This window comes from Capsicum annuum, chromosome 6 (genome assembly GCF_002878395.1).
Source record: "Capsicum annuum cultivar UCD-10X-F1 chromosome 6, UCD10Xv1.1, whole genome shotgun sequence".
Taxonomy (NCBI): Eukaryota; Viridiplantae; Streptophyta; class Magnoliopsida; order Solanales; family Solanaceae; genus Capsicum; species Capsicum annuum.
Window position 1 is genome coordinate 41,167,939 of NC_061116.1, and position 13,587 is coordinate 41,181,525.

The 13,587-nt window shown below is 34.6% G+C and overlaps 1 pseudogene; it reads right to left on the reverse strand.

Moving 5' to 3' along the window:
* Nucleotides 1–495: 495 nt before the first annotated feature.
* On the reverse strand, nt 496–1,956 carry LOC107874372 (annotated as a pseudogene).
* Nucleotides 1,957–13,587: the final 11,631 nt, after the last annotated feature.

Below are 13,587 nucleotides of genomic sequence, written 5' to 3' on the forward strand. Positions count from 1 at the left end.
AAACTTTATTATTTTTCTTCATTTATTGATCTTTTGTTCTTTTCATCTAATTTTCTAAAAATAGATAGAGATATTATCAAAAGATTTATTCAAATTCGACCCAACATGAATTTCTAGCTTTAATGGTTATTCGGGATATAGAGAAAGATACAAAACTGTATTATCTATATTTAAATTTTAAATTATATACCTAAGACAAAAAGAAATTTATTTTATTTTTTTAATTTCACGAAAAGAAGAACTTACTCTTGGTAATAAAGTCTTCTTGATTTGTAATTATGAATATAGGTCAAAAAAGAGTTATCCTTAACTTTCGTTTTGATTCTTTCTACAAATAGATCTTCTAGCACCATGGAAAAGACTCTTATTATCTTATTTACTTTCTTATAAACTAACTACCTTTTTTACTACAAACACAAATAATATAATATAATTGAACTTAGTTTTCTACTTGAGTTTTCTTGACATTTGATTCAAAGAAAAAAGTTGTGAGGATTAAAAAAACTCACTCAGAATATTTTTTAAAAGATTATGTGGTACAATTAGGTCTAATAATCCCTTCTATAATAAGTATTTAGCTACATCTAAACCTTTGAGTACTATTTTATTCAATGATTGTTCAATTATTATTTTACCTGCAAATGCATTATAGGCATTGGGTTCAGCAATAATGATATCCCCCAACTTACCAAATTAAAAGTCACTCCACCGATTGTCGGAGATGTAAGGATTGGTACATAAAATAAGTTTTACTTTAATTAATAATCATATAAAGCAAACAATATTTTATCCATTTGTTGCAATCTCAAACTACCTTCCTATATTTGCCCACCCCCCTCCTTCAGAAGTACACACTATAATAAGAGGAAAATTTTTAGTGGTAGATTGTTCAATCAAATGGGTGATTTCTCTAAGACTACAGATCCCATACTACCTTTAATAAATGGAAAATCCATAACTCCAATTCCTACAGGAATGTTGTTTAATTGGCCTATGCATGCTTGAACAACATTGGTTAATCGTGTCATTCTTTGACAAGAATCAATACAATCTTTATAAGTCTCCTTCTAATAAAGTTTAGTGGGATCCAGAGAGACCATGTCTTCATCCATAGGATCCCAAGTACTCGAATCAATCAAAAGTTCAATTTTATTTGAACTACTCATTTTCAAATGATATTCACATTGTTCACAAAAGTTTATTTTTAATATAAAAATTCTTATAATTTAATCCATAACAATTTTCACATTGTACCCACAAAGGCTTGTATTTTTTAGTTACTTCAAGATTATTAGAACTTTCTCTTATAGTTAAATTATTGCCCTTTGTGCAAGTTTGTCTCGAACTCTCGTTTTCACTACTATTTTGACTTTCACCACCACAAATGGCCCTATAAATGTAACTATTGTTGTAATTCTCACTAATACTTATATGGAAGTTTCCATATATATTTGGTAATTCTCACTACCACATCAATGCAACTATTAATGTGATTATTCTAACTATATTAAGTATCATATATGTAAACATTATAGTAGGAATCTTTGTCCCTAAATCCATTATTTAAATAACTCAAGTTTTGGAAACTATAAAAATAACTTTCTAGTTCACTCAGAAAAAAGAATGATCATTGTCAATCTCAAAAATCTGATTTTTAATATTGAAATAGATGGAATAACTGCCTCCATTCCTCTTGCTAACTACAAAAGTATCATCAGAGATGAAATTTCATGTCTTAAATAGTGAATAAATAATCAACATTACAACAACTATAATTTTTTTCACGTTTTGGTTTGGATCTTCATTGGTATTTTCAATAAGACCAAGACTACCCATTGATTTATTTAGCCCATACCTGTATCTGAACTCCTCAAAAATTATCAAATTAAACCATCATCTTTCCATAGAGTTTTCTTGCCCCTTACTCACATGAAAATACAATAGATGAATATTCATTTTCTATAAAATTATTTATTTGAATATCTTATTTCCTATTTTACTAATCATAGAAATCAAATACTAATATTTTTAGTATTGAAAAGAAGTTATGAATCAGGGGAAAAACTTCGCTATATATTAATTTGTCAGAACCCCCTTTTACTATTAAAAATAATTTAAATATAATAATATAATTTTTGATAATGGGTGGCTTTTCCTATGTCGTGATAAATTCGCTTAAAAAAAGATTTGTTCCCTCCAGTACTCCTATCATGAAATCCAAAAAAAAATTTAGAATCTCATCTAATACTAATATCTAATCACTAATTAATGTAACAACCTAATATCTAATAAAACAATCAGTAATAAATTAAGGATCTATTTCAACACAAAATGGACAATAAACAGGTTGGGTAGAAAAAGTTGTGCTACTTGGTTTGATTTAGGGAAACTACAACATAGAAAAAATATATCAATCCTAAGGATCTATAGTATTAATTGTGCATCCAAGACAACAATAGAAAGATTTCATTCTTATTTTGATTTATTTTTCTAGATTTTTATGTCAAATCTAGTATATCTAGGTAAGTATACACTAAGTAAAATATATGCAATAGAATTTGTTGTTTTAACTCAATCCTTTAAGTAAAAGATTCGGTTGAGTTTAATTGCAATTCAACTAAGATAAAAAAGGCTAATTACTTAAGTTCTTTCTCCATATCCTTCATTATTTCTTTCTAATTTATCTTCTAATATCTACTTCTTTTACTTATCCAAAACTTCCACTGCTACAAAATTAAATACGATCTCTATTCATACCTTACAAGCAACAACTTATTTCAGGCTCCCTTTGGAAGCCTCATAAATAATCTCATAACCATCATGATCAATATCATGTCCTTTATTAAGAGCTTTTACACATGCTTTTGGATCTACTCGATTAGCTATGGCACCTGGGGCACTATCCTAAGGATGTCCTAAAGTTTCTCTACCTTATTATAGTACAGAATTAGCCCTAAAGATCTTAGCCAGAGCACATATATGACAAGTGTGAATACCTCTTGAAACCATAGTAGAATACCTGGTAAAGAGATCTAATCTTGACCAAAATAAATAATGTGTCTTTGATCTTGTTTAGTAAAATTACCAGGCAATAAATCAACGAAGTCCAAAGTTATGTCTCATTCACTTTTAAAGTTTATCTACTATGGTATCATATTGAATTTGATCTCCACCAATATATGTAACACTTTTACTAATACCCAAAAATGGATACCATAATTCCTTTCTTTATTAATAACTGCATGCATTTCACAGTAAATGTGAAGAAGTGGATCCTTATCACGGCAATAATAAGTCAAACTAGTATTTGTGGTAACTCAATCCATTAAGTAATACGGCAATAATGAGACAAGCTAGTATTTGAGGTGACGTTACTAATTATGTTGTCATACATTACAGTCGAATGCCTAATTCACTAGGAAATACAACTCTTTTGATCATTTCCTTGCATGTACCTATAGTAGCATTCATATAATACCCTTTGATTTTACCTATTTCAACTTGTGCTTTATAAAGTGCTTCTGTACAAATAAAAAATAATATCTCCAATGTATAAATAGTTGTGAGTTCACATTTTCATTATCCTTGACAAAATTAAGTCCACCGCAAAGACATTCATTGATAGCTCTACTTTAGTTTTTTGCAAAGAACCCCAATTTCAGTTTAATAGTACATCCCAATAGAGGACGACCATACTTATTTAGTTTATCTTTTTCAACGTGGATACCATGAGGCATACTTTGGGAAGTTTTAATATAAACAAGAGGGATACACATATCTTCCAAATATTGAGCATGTTGCTCTTTGAACCCAAATGTATTACCTATAATGAAAGTAGAAATATCAGTAATGGAACCTTCTTTTAAAATGTCTAAAGGGTAGGCTACATAAGCAATATATTGATCTTTTTCTCCGACAACACACTCGATGTACTATCATCTCCCATTATACCAACCAAGACTGGTAAGTCCATCGGTCGATACAGTTGTCCGCAATCCCTATTTCTTTATGTTCAGTATATTTATCTAATTCATCCCATTCTTATTTTCCTTATTGTATTTATTTTAGACATTAATAATACAAGTACACAATTTTAGTAAACTTCGCATCTTTTAGTTCAGTTTAGTTTTAGTTTAGGTTTATTTTGTAAAATTAAATTCAATAAAATAAATAGAAATAAGAATTAACTTTACTATAGTTACTTGAAATGCATTTGGCAAAACACCCTGGTTTTTGGACCTTTGAAAATTTCCTTGATTTCTAGTTTCTGGGCAAGATACGACTTAGGGGAATAAGTCATACACTTGGGTACGGGTGGTATGGTCTAGTCGTATGCTAATCATTATTGGTTGATGGGGTGGATTTAGTTACTAGAATAGGTATGATTTGCAGGGTACAAGTCATATCGATGTACATGGGTTGTTTGGTTACTTAACTTAACCTTAGACTTGGTAACTTAAGTTGAATCTGAGTATGAGTGGCTCACCATAAGCAGTAATCAGGGGTATGAGTCATACCATGGACTCATATAGTCGTCAATATTCAAACCTCAAAAATTTCTACTCTGCCAGGGGTACAATTTATGGGTGCTAATCATATAATTGGATACGACTTGGTTTGGGTATGTCATATCCCCACTTATACTAATGAGGTCCCACAAATTATGTTGCACTTGGGAGGTTATTTTCCCTACTATACTATTCTTAAACACTTAAAAAACACTTTTAAATTCTCTCTAGAGTAATTAGGCAAGGGAAGTTAGGGTTTTATCTTAAGGAGTAAATTGGGGCTTGTTTTGGTGATTTCTCTCCATCATCAACTCAGTTTAAGGAATGTTCTCTTCCCTCATTATTAGTTCTAACTAAAGTCATGAATTCATAAAATGCTTTTAGGATTTTAATGTTGTATGATTTTGGGTTTTCAAATATGATTTTGAGGTTTTGGCTACAAATGTTTGATTGTGGTTTTCCCGTGTTTTAATTATGCTTTTATTTGCATTAATGGTGGTTTTGGATATTTGGTTGCATGGAAATATTTGTTTGGTAATTTGACTTTGGCTTTAGAAATACGATGCCCCCAATGTGTTTGATAAAATGCCTATAACAATGTTTTCACCATATTATTGAATTTTCAATAAAAATTATGAATGGTTTAAACTTTGTAATGGAACCCTAAATGATATGAATGGTTTAAATAGTTTTGGAATGATTTATCATAATAAACATACTTGTGGGGTACAAGGGAATCCCCTAATTTAATATGGTAATGAATGCTTGTAGGGTACATGGGAATCCCCCAAGTTAATTGGATAACAGGGTTTATGGGTACAAGGAAATCTCTTTAACACTAAAAGGTTTGGCTAAGGACAACACTTGTAAGTTATAGTCAATATAACGATACCACTACTAATAGCCTTGGTTAATAATAATGTAATAATGGTTTGGTTGGAAATTGGTTTTAATTTAACAATAATGGCAGGGTGTGAAAGCTAACCATGAAATTGAGAGTCCAATGGATGAACACTAAAAACTCATGTTTGCCAACATGAGGGGTAGGTCATGGAAACCTTATATTATACTCATGAGGTACACAAGAATCCTATAGGTACAATGTACAAATGTATCAATGGAGAGTGAAAGGTACATGAGAATCCCCAATTCTTATGGTATCTCTGGTTCATGTGATTACACGCATCGAGGCCCATTCAGGGGTTTACACAAGAATCATATAGGCCGTGAGTGGTTCTAGGATGGTTAAGCTTCGCATACCCAGGTTAAAGGTTTTAAATACATGCTAAACCCAGTTCCCTTTCTCAGCATGGTTATATATATGTATGGGTTTTATGAATATGGACGATCTTACTTAATTTTCTTAAATTACATTATTTTATCGTTATACTGAGTTCATGCTAGCGTTCACCCATTAACCCATCTTTGGGTGGTTGTCTCCCTCATGATGTAGGAACCGATCATTCTACTCTTCTTACTTAGTCGTTGAATATTTGGGGATCAGCTTTGGATTGAAGCAGTGAGCTTTCATCTTTTTGGAAGGCTCCATTTCATGGATGTTATTTCATACTTTGGATTATTTATGGATATTGGTTTTGGCTATGGTTGGGACATGTTCCAATCGGATTTTTATATTGTTTTGGTTAGAGGCTTTTGTTGAACTACTATAGGTTGGAATGGGCAGGATCGGTATCGGTGTCAGCCTTAGTATTGGTATTGGTATTGGTATTAGGGCTGACATCACTAGATAAAATTTTTTGTTGTTCCATCATATTTCATTTTGGGATTATGTATTTAATTATATGTGGAACTTATTTGGTTATGGTTGGATTTATGGTTTTGATTTGGTTTGGTATTTTTGGATGGTTGGTATGGGATGGTTGGACTCGATTGGGTTGGAGGTTGGATTGGGTAGCAGGGGTAGTCTTTGGCCCCTATCAAACTTGGGACACCTACTACTACAAGGTGCCGGGTCGGGTCGTGTCAAGTTGGTATTAGAGCTTTAGGTTCATGGTCAATTAGGAGTCGATAAAGTCGTGTCTAGTAGATTCACTTTTAAAGGTGTCTAGTGTGCCACACTTATAAGAGAGAGGCTACCGAGCATTTTGGAATGTTTTACTTTCTTTGTACTCTATTTTTAAGCTTGGAATCTAAGCCCTAGAATTCTTCTCTAATACTTGGTTTTTAAATTTTTACATCACGCCTCGACGATCTGGAACACAAGAAAATTCTTTTGTCCCATCTAGGGATGATGTTGATGGGGTACGTCCTACAACTGGAGTTCGCATTCGTTCTCAGAGTTCTATGCCTAATTGTTTTAATCGTTTCCCCAGTTGTTGCTGGTCCTCCTTAAGGTGAGGTGACTAATTTAGAATTTTTCCAGTCTATTCATACTATTTCTAAGTTTATTATTTCTCAGGCTGAGCGAGATGCGTCTGGTGGGTTGTCTGCTGAGGCCATAAGGGTTGGCCAATTTATGAAGCTAAATCCTCCTTCTTTTACTTGTGTAAAAGTGTAGGAGTGTTCTTAGGGTTTGTTGGATAAACTAGAGAAGATATTTAGGGTGATACAGGCCACAAATGTGGAAGGTGTCAATTTTGTAACTTATTAGCACAAGGATATTATGTACCAATGGTACAAGAAGTGGGATAAGGATAGAGGTCATGTGGAGAAGTTTTCCTTATGGGATGCTTTTTCTAATACTTTTCTAGATCATTTATTTCCTCAAGATCTAAGGGAAGCAAAGATGGAGGAGTTTGTGAATCTCAAGCAAGGTAAAAGTTTTGTCAAGGAATATGCCTTGAAGTTTTATCAGTTGTCAAGGTATGCTCCAAATTTGGTGGCTAACATAAGGGCGAGAATGAGAAACTTCACTTTGGGGCTATCTTGCGATCAGATCCTTGAAAGCAACACTTCTTTGCTAATCAAGGATATGTATATTTTGAGCTTGGTTATCCACATACAGTAGGTGGAAGATAAAAAGAGAAAACATGAAGAGCTTGGGGAAAGGTAGGGTAAGAGGAGTAGGTTCTCTGAGCAGAGTGGTGCTCAGCATCAGGGTGGTCGAGATAGAGGTAAATGGACGAAAAAGAAGTGGGGGAGCTTTGGTTCCTTCTCTACTTCTAGTTCTCCTTACGTGAGGCAGTCGGGTGACAAGCATTTGCAAGGTGGTGATAATTTTTGGGCACAAGGTGCCCAATAATAGGAGCGTGGGGGTCAGTTGACTTATTCTTTCCCTCCTTATTTGTTTTATGGTCGACTTCATCAGGGCTATTATGATGAAAGCAGGGACAAGTTTTTTAGATGTAGATAGCCAGGTCATATGCTTTGCAATAGTTCGATCAGTAAGAAATCATCTAAAGTGGTCAAAGCTCCAATTGCGTTGTCTTCTACTCTTGACCCTAGTGGTACAGCTTCAGTGACTACTCCTGCTTCTAGTACCAGTACTAGCCAGAATAGGTTTTATGCTCTTACATCTCGGCAAGAACCTAATGGCCCGCGATTGCATTAACTAAAGTTGATTTTTAGCCTGGGCCAAAAATTCTGCTCTATAAATTTTTGTCCAAACACCACCAAATCGCCATCCCATAAGCTTTAGTGAACAAGATAGCATAGTATGTTCATGTATATGCCAATGATTGATGAGGTCGCATTGTTCTCTTGTTTTTTAGGTTCATATCGTGGAAGAATATTACCAAATCTGATTCATGGACACCGATTGCCACACTCAATACCATGTTGATCTTCTACAGACAGTTTTTCCCGAAAAGAGGAATATGCTTGGAAAAAGTGTCGGAAAAACTTTTGGCGTTTCATAACAAGCTTATGTCAACAGGGTGGAGGTACTTTGCCCTGAACCCTTGCAAGGTGAATTAGCAATGGGTCTGGGAGTTTTACTCTAACCTTAGTATAGTATCCTTCTCAAACCCATCCAGCATGACTATCAAGATCCAGAAAAAAGTGGTGGACTTTAGTGCAGAGAAAATCAATGATCTATATAGGCTCCCGAATGCAAACATGGTTGACTTTAAGGCCAAGGGGTGTGAGTCAAGCAGCTAGTTGGCGGAGAGATTATCCCCCGGCAAAGAGGTCTCTTGGATCGTGATAAAAAAACATATCCATGAATGAATTCACCACCAAGGCCCGAATTTGGCTGAATATCACTTGTATCCAGGTCTCCCTTTGCACCCATATGACAGCAATTCCTGACATGCGAGCTAGGATGGTGGCTTGCATTTTAGATGACATCCCTTTGAATATTTGTTGAATTGTGATATCTGAGATAAAATTCTTCCATAACTAAGGTGGTGTGCAACTATATTTCCCTTATTTGATTATAAAGTTATGTAGGCGATCAGGAGTTAAGGAGTACCTGAGAGATACTTGGGTGTGCGCCAGCACCTCATCTACCCTCTAAAAATTAAAGGTAAGGGTCCACTGGGTAAGTGGAAAAAAATAAAGATCAATTTGGGTAAATAGACATTTAAGGGTCAGAATCTTGCAAGCCATCCACAGCCAACCTCTTTGATGATATTTTTGATGAGATGAGACCTATTAAGGAGCTTGTGTCTACATTTCCCCAATGGCGGAGAGAGCCCTCTACCACTCGCCACTAATATATATCCTGTGTTGATTATTATAAGTATCGAGAGGATCAAAAAAAGAAGGAAGATACAATTGCTTATCTTGAGTGAGCCTACTCATCTTTGGCAGATTCGCACCAAAAGCTCTGAGCTTCATATGAGAAGATGGTTAAAAGAGAGAAGAAGAGATAAAAATTCTTTAGCAGGATGTGGAAGGGAGTAAGAGCCCTTTGGAAGGTCCTAAAACCCCAATATAGACTACCTTTCTCCCGAGTTGAAAGAGACGATGAGTCCCCAGCCAACTAGTCAAGTTCTAAGGAAGTAGGTGGTGATGCGGAATATGAGAGCGAGAGCAGCTCTTGATGCAGTTTTAGGGAGCACCATTATCTCTTCTTATGCTTTATTGTTTATGCAGTAAGGACACTACAAGATTTTAGTTGGGGGTGAATGTCTCTTCATTTATTTTTAAGGGCATGTATTATATACATTTCTACATATTTTGATGTTTTTTTGGATGATTTCTATTTTTGTTTAGGTTGTTATATTTGGACACTCTAATGGTTCCCATATTTTCATGGATTAGTCATTCTGTTTTGTTTTTAGATTATTGCTTTATCTTGATTTGGCTTATGATGATATTCGATGGGTGTTTCCCTATGATGGATTGAGTAACGACATTCTTAAGGGAAAAGCTTCGTGATTAGGTTTTGAGCCATGGATGTAGGGGAAGTCTGAGTACCCATAGCATTGGAGGTCTAAATTCAAGGAAAGTCTGAGTACCTGTGGCATTTTGGATTTAGGATTGCACTTATACCTATGGCAAAGTCTGAGTAGCCATATGGTTTGCCCGAGTGAAAGCCAAAATGTGAGACGAAGGCTTATGTTGGTACCATAATTATAAAATTGTGAATGGTGCAAATTCAAATCAAACACCTCTCCTGCGTCCAAAGATTTTTAAAAAAGGGCACGAATGTGAGCAGCCTTGTTTTAATACTTTTTCTCTTTTTGTGACTCCAAATTTGTTAACTTGTGAAAATCGATTGATATTCCATTTTTGTCTCTAGAGGGAGGGGAAATTGAGCCTCCTTGGCAAATTTCCATGCAAAGTAAAGTGAGCTTATTTGTCTAAATCTCATGTACACTTGTACCATCTAGAACTTGTCACTTTAGTCTCTCAAGGTTATGTTTGATTATATTTGGTTCGTGAGATGATCCTAGGCCATCTTTATGAACTAGGAACCAACTCTAAGCCTAAATATCCTACCCACGCATAGAATAGGACCCTTAGATCCCTAAATTTGTGCCTTCAATCCTTTCTTTGGTAACCACGTTACAAGTCGTGTACCATTCAAAAATTTGTCCCTCTATTAAACCCAACCCTCCTTGAACATAAAAAATGATAATTGAGGCTAAATGCCTAAGTTGGGGGTGGTAAGTTTAAAAGAGTTGACTTTGGGTCATGGTAGTGTAAGTGTATGCCTTTGAGACAAGCAATGAAAAAAGTAAAAAAGAAAGGAACGATGAAAAGAAAAATGAGGCATAGATTGAAAAATAAATAAGGAAAAGAATGATGCCCTAAAAAAATTGGGGAAATCAAGGCTCTTAAAGTAGGCATGTGAAACGTGCGAAAACAAAAGGTGTGGTCCATGGTCACAAGTGACTTACACAATTCAGATATTCAGACTTTACTTTAGTGACCATTTCTTCAGTTTTAGATATCTGAAGAGTTAAGGCAATTAATTCATGTTCTTAATTTTCTACTTACTCCTCTAAAACAACTTTCTCAGCAACAAGTTCACATACAAAGTCAATCAAGACACTAGAAAGACTTTTTATCTTTTTATTACTGTAATTATCTAGATTCTCCTTAATAATGGAAAGAGTTACCTTCTTTTCCTTTTTAGCATTTATGTTTGCCATGAATACAAACAAGGAATCATAGATAACTGGATTGTCTTCCACTTCTAGCATAGAAACATCTCCATTATTCTCATCTTCATCTGAATTACTGGAAGATTTTTCCTGTGCTGCCAAAGCTTGGTTTATAGCATACTCAGTTACAGTTATAGTTACAGTCTCATTCTCGGTAATAAAACTCAGATAGTTCTACAGAATTGAGGACTATCAGATACAGTCAGCCAACTCAGTACAAAACTCAGCTAGTTCCATTAGAAACAGGACTGTCAAGCACAGTGTTTCAGATAATAGTATATCAGTTAAATGAAAACTTATGTTATCAATATTCAGATTCAATGATGTCATGATCTCAGTTATAGTTCACGTATTTATGCATGTACTCTCATGCTCATATTATTCAGTCAGTTAGTATTGTTCATTCATATAAACCCCTTACATTCAGCCTACCTCGCTTGCATACCAGTACATTCAAACATACTGACCCATTTGCGCTATGGTGTTTTATTCAGTAGGTTCAGAAGCATGAGATCCACAGCATCCTTAGTAGGTTAGATGTTTAGAAGCCAGACTAGCAGTGAGTCCTTATCATTTGAGGATAGCATGATTACTTTTTTACTTTATTAGTTCAGTAGTCTAGAGTTAGTTGGGGACATATCCCATCAACTCCACAGTTTTTAGATAGTTTAGAAGCTTTCAGACTAGTATGTTCAGATAATAGCATGTTCAAACAGTTACTTCAATTTTATTTTGGAATTGATATACCTATCTCCAGATGTTATGTTTTATTAGATTTTTGAACCTTATGGCCTTTCAACCTTTTATTCTGCATTTATATAGTATTTGATAATGCTCAACTTACACTTTAATTTACTCCAAGGCAGTCGTCATCAATATATTTACCCAACTTTTGGAGTTGGGGTCGAATCCACAGGGAACAATGTGAGTGGCGATTAAACTAATTTGAGACTGTAGCTACAAGTTGAATTCAAACAGATGATACAAAAAGATAAAAGGGGGCTTTTGGAGATTAGCCAATAAATTGTTGGTCACTTTAACTTAAGTGTTCATAATCGAGACTTTATGAAAAACCAGAATTATGTTCACTAAGGGTCTTGGTACTTGACAGATGCTAATAGTAGTTCAAGATTCTCACAGTATATAGGAAAACAAGTTATCTTTATCGAAGTTATGCCTAAAGGTCTCTTGACCTACTTAAGCATTTAATTACCTAATCCTCTCAAACTTAGGGAATTTATATCCACAGCCCAGATTTTACCTCAGGTTAACCAACCTTGTTATAGCGCTGATTATTAAACGGAGTATTTTCAAGTCCCTGTTGATAATTCACTTCCCACTATATTTGATTTCTTTCTCAAGAACATCAAAGTGGATTTTATCTATTGTTTGCAACCAACAGACGGTAATTAAAACCTCAGCATTATCAAGAAGTCCTACAACCTTTCGAATCTTGATCACTCAGCACTTTATCAAGCCCTAACCCTAGATCCCATAATTCAAGTTAATAGAATTTAGCCACTCATAATGCTAAAATTGAAATATCGAGTTCTATTCATGCTTTGAAAGTTAAACTTACCACAATAAGAATAATAACTATTGAATCGCATATTAGATCACAAAGGAAATCCCAAAATAATGATAATAATCTCTTCGAAGTATTTGCCTTTTCAAGCTAAGAAATTAGAGAGAAAAAATATCAAAGTATCATCAAAACTCAATGTACGAACCTCCCCAAGAAAACCCTAAACAAGGCTTTAAAAAGTTCACCCTAAATAAGGAAATAAAATAATAAAATTTCAGAAATTCCTCAGATTAGGTGACGACATTTGTGATAGCCTATCAGGAGGCTGATGACTTATCACAAATGTCGTCAACTCCTTCTTTAATTTTGCCTCTTCCTACTTAAGGCTGACGATAATCTTGATAACTTATTAGCTCCTTGACGACCTATCACAAAATGTCGTCAAGGCTCTGCTTTAGTTCTCCTATGTTTCCTTAGGCTGACGACATTCTTGACAGCTTATCAGACCCTTGATGACCTATCACAAAATGTCATCACAGCTTTCAACTTAGTCCATTCTCTAGTTACTGCTGACGATGAAGTTGATAGCTTATCACAGGACTGACGACTTATCACAAATGTTGTCAGCCACACTTTTCTTCAAATTTCTTTAGATTTAAACTTCTTTGCTTCCATTCTTGGTTGTTCTCTATCATATCAGCTTCTACGGCAAAATTAAACATAAAACAATCAAAAAGGACAAAAGTTGCTTAAAACTTTTCAATTATTCTTAGTTAAAAGCCTTAAATATGTTAGCATCTACTCACACATCAGTATATTATGCAGCGCTCAATTACAGATATCAGTCATGGGTTAGCTCGTGGTCCTTTAGGGTCATGAGCATCGTGTGGCATTCCGGGTACCAGATTCGGGGCGTTACAAGCACGAAGGTGATCGACATAATCCACCTCAGTTTTAGAATAGACCAAGATATCATCAATAAAGACAATGAAAAAGAAGTCCCAGAATGAATGGAAAACCCTATTCATCAAATCCATGA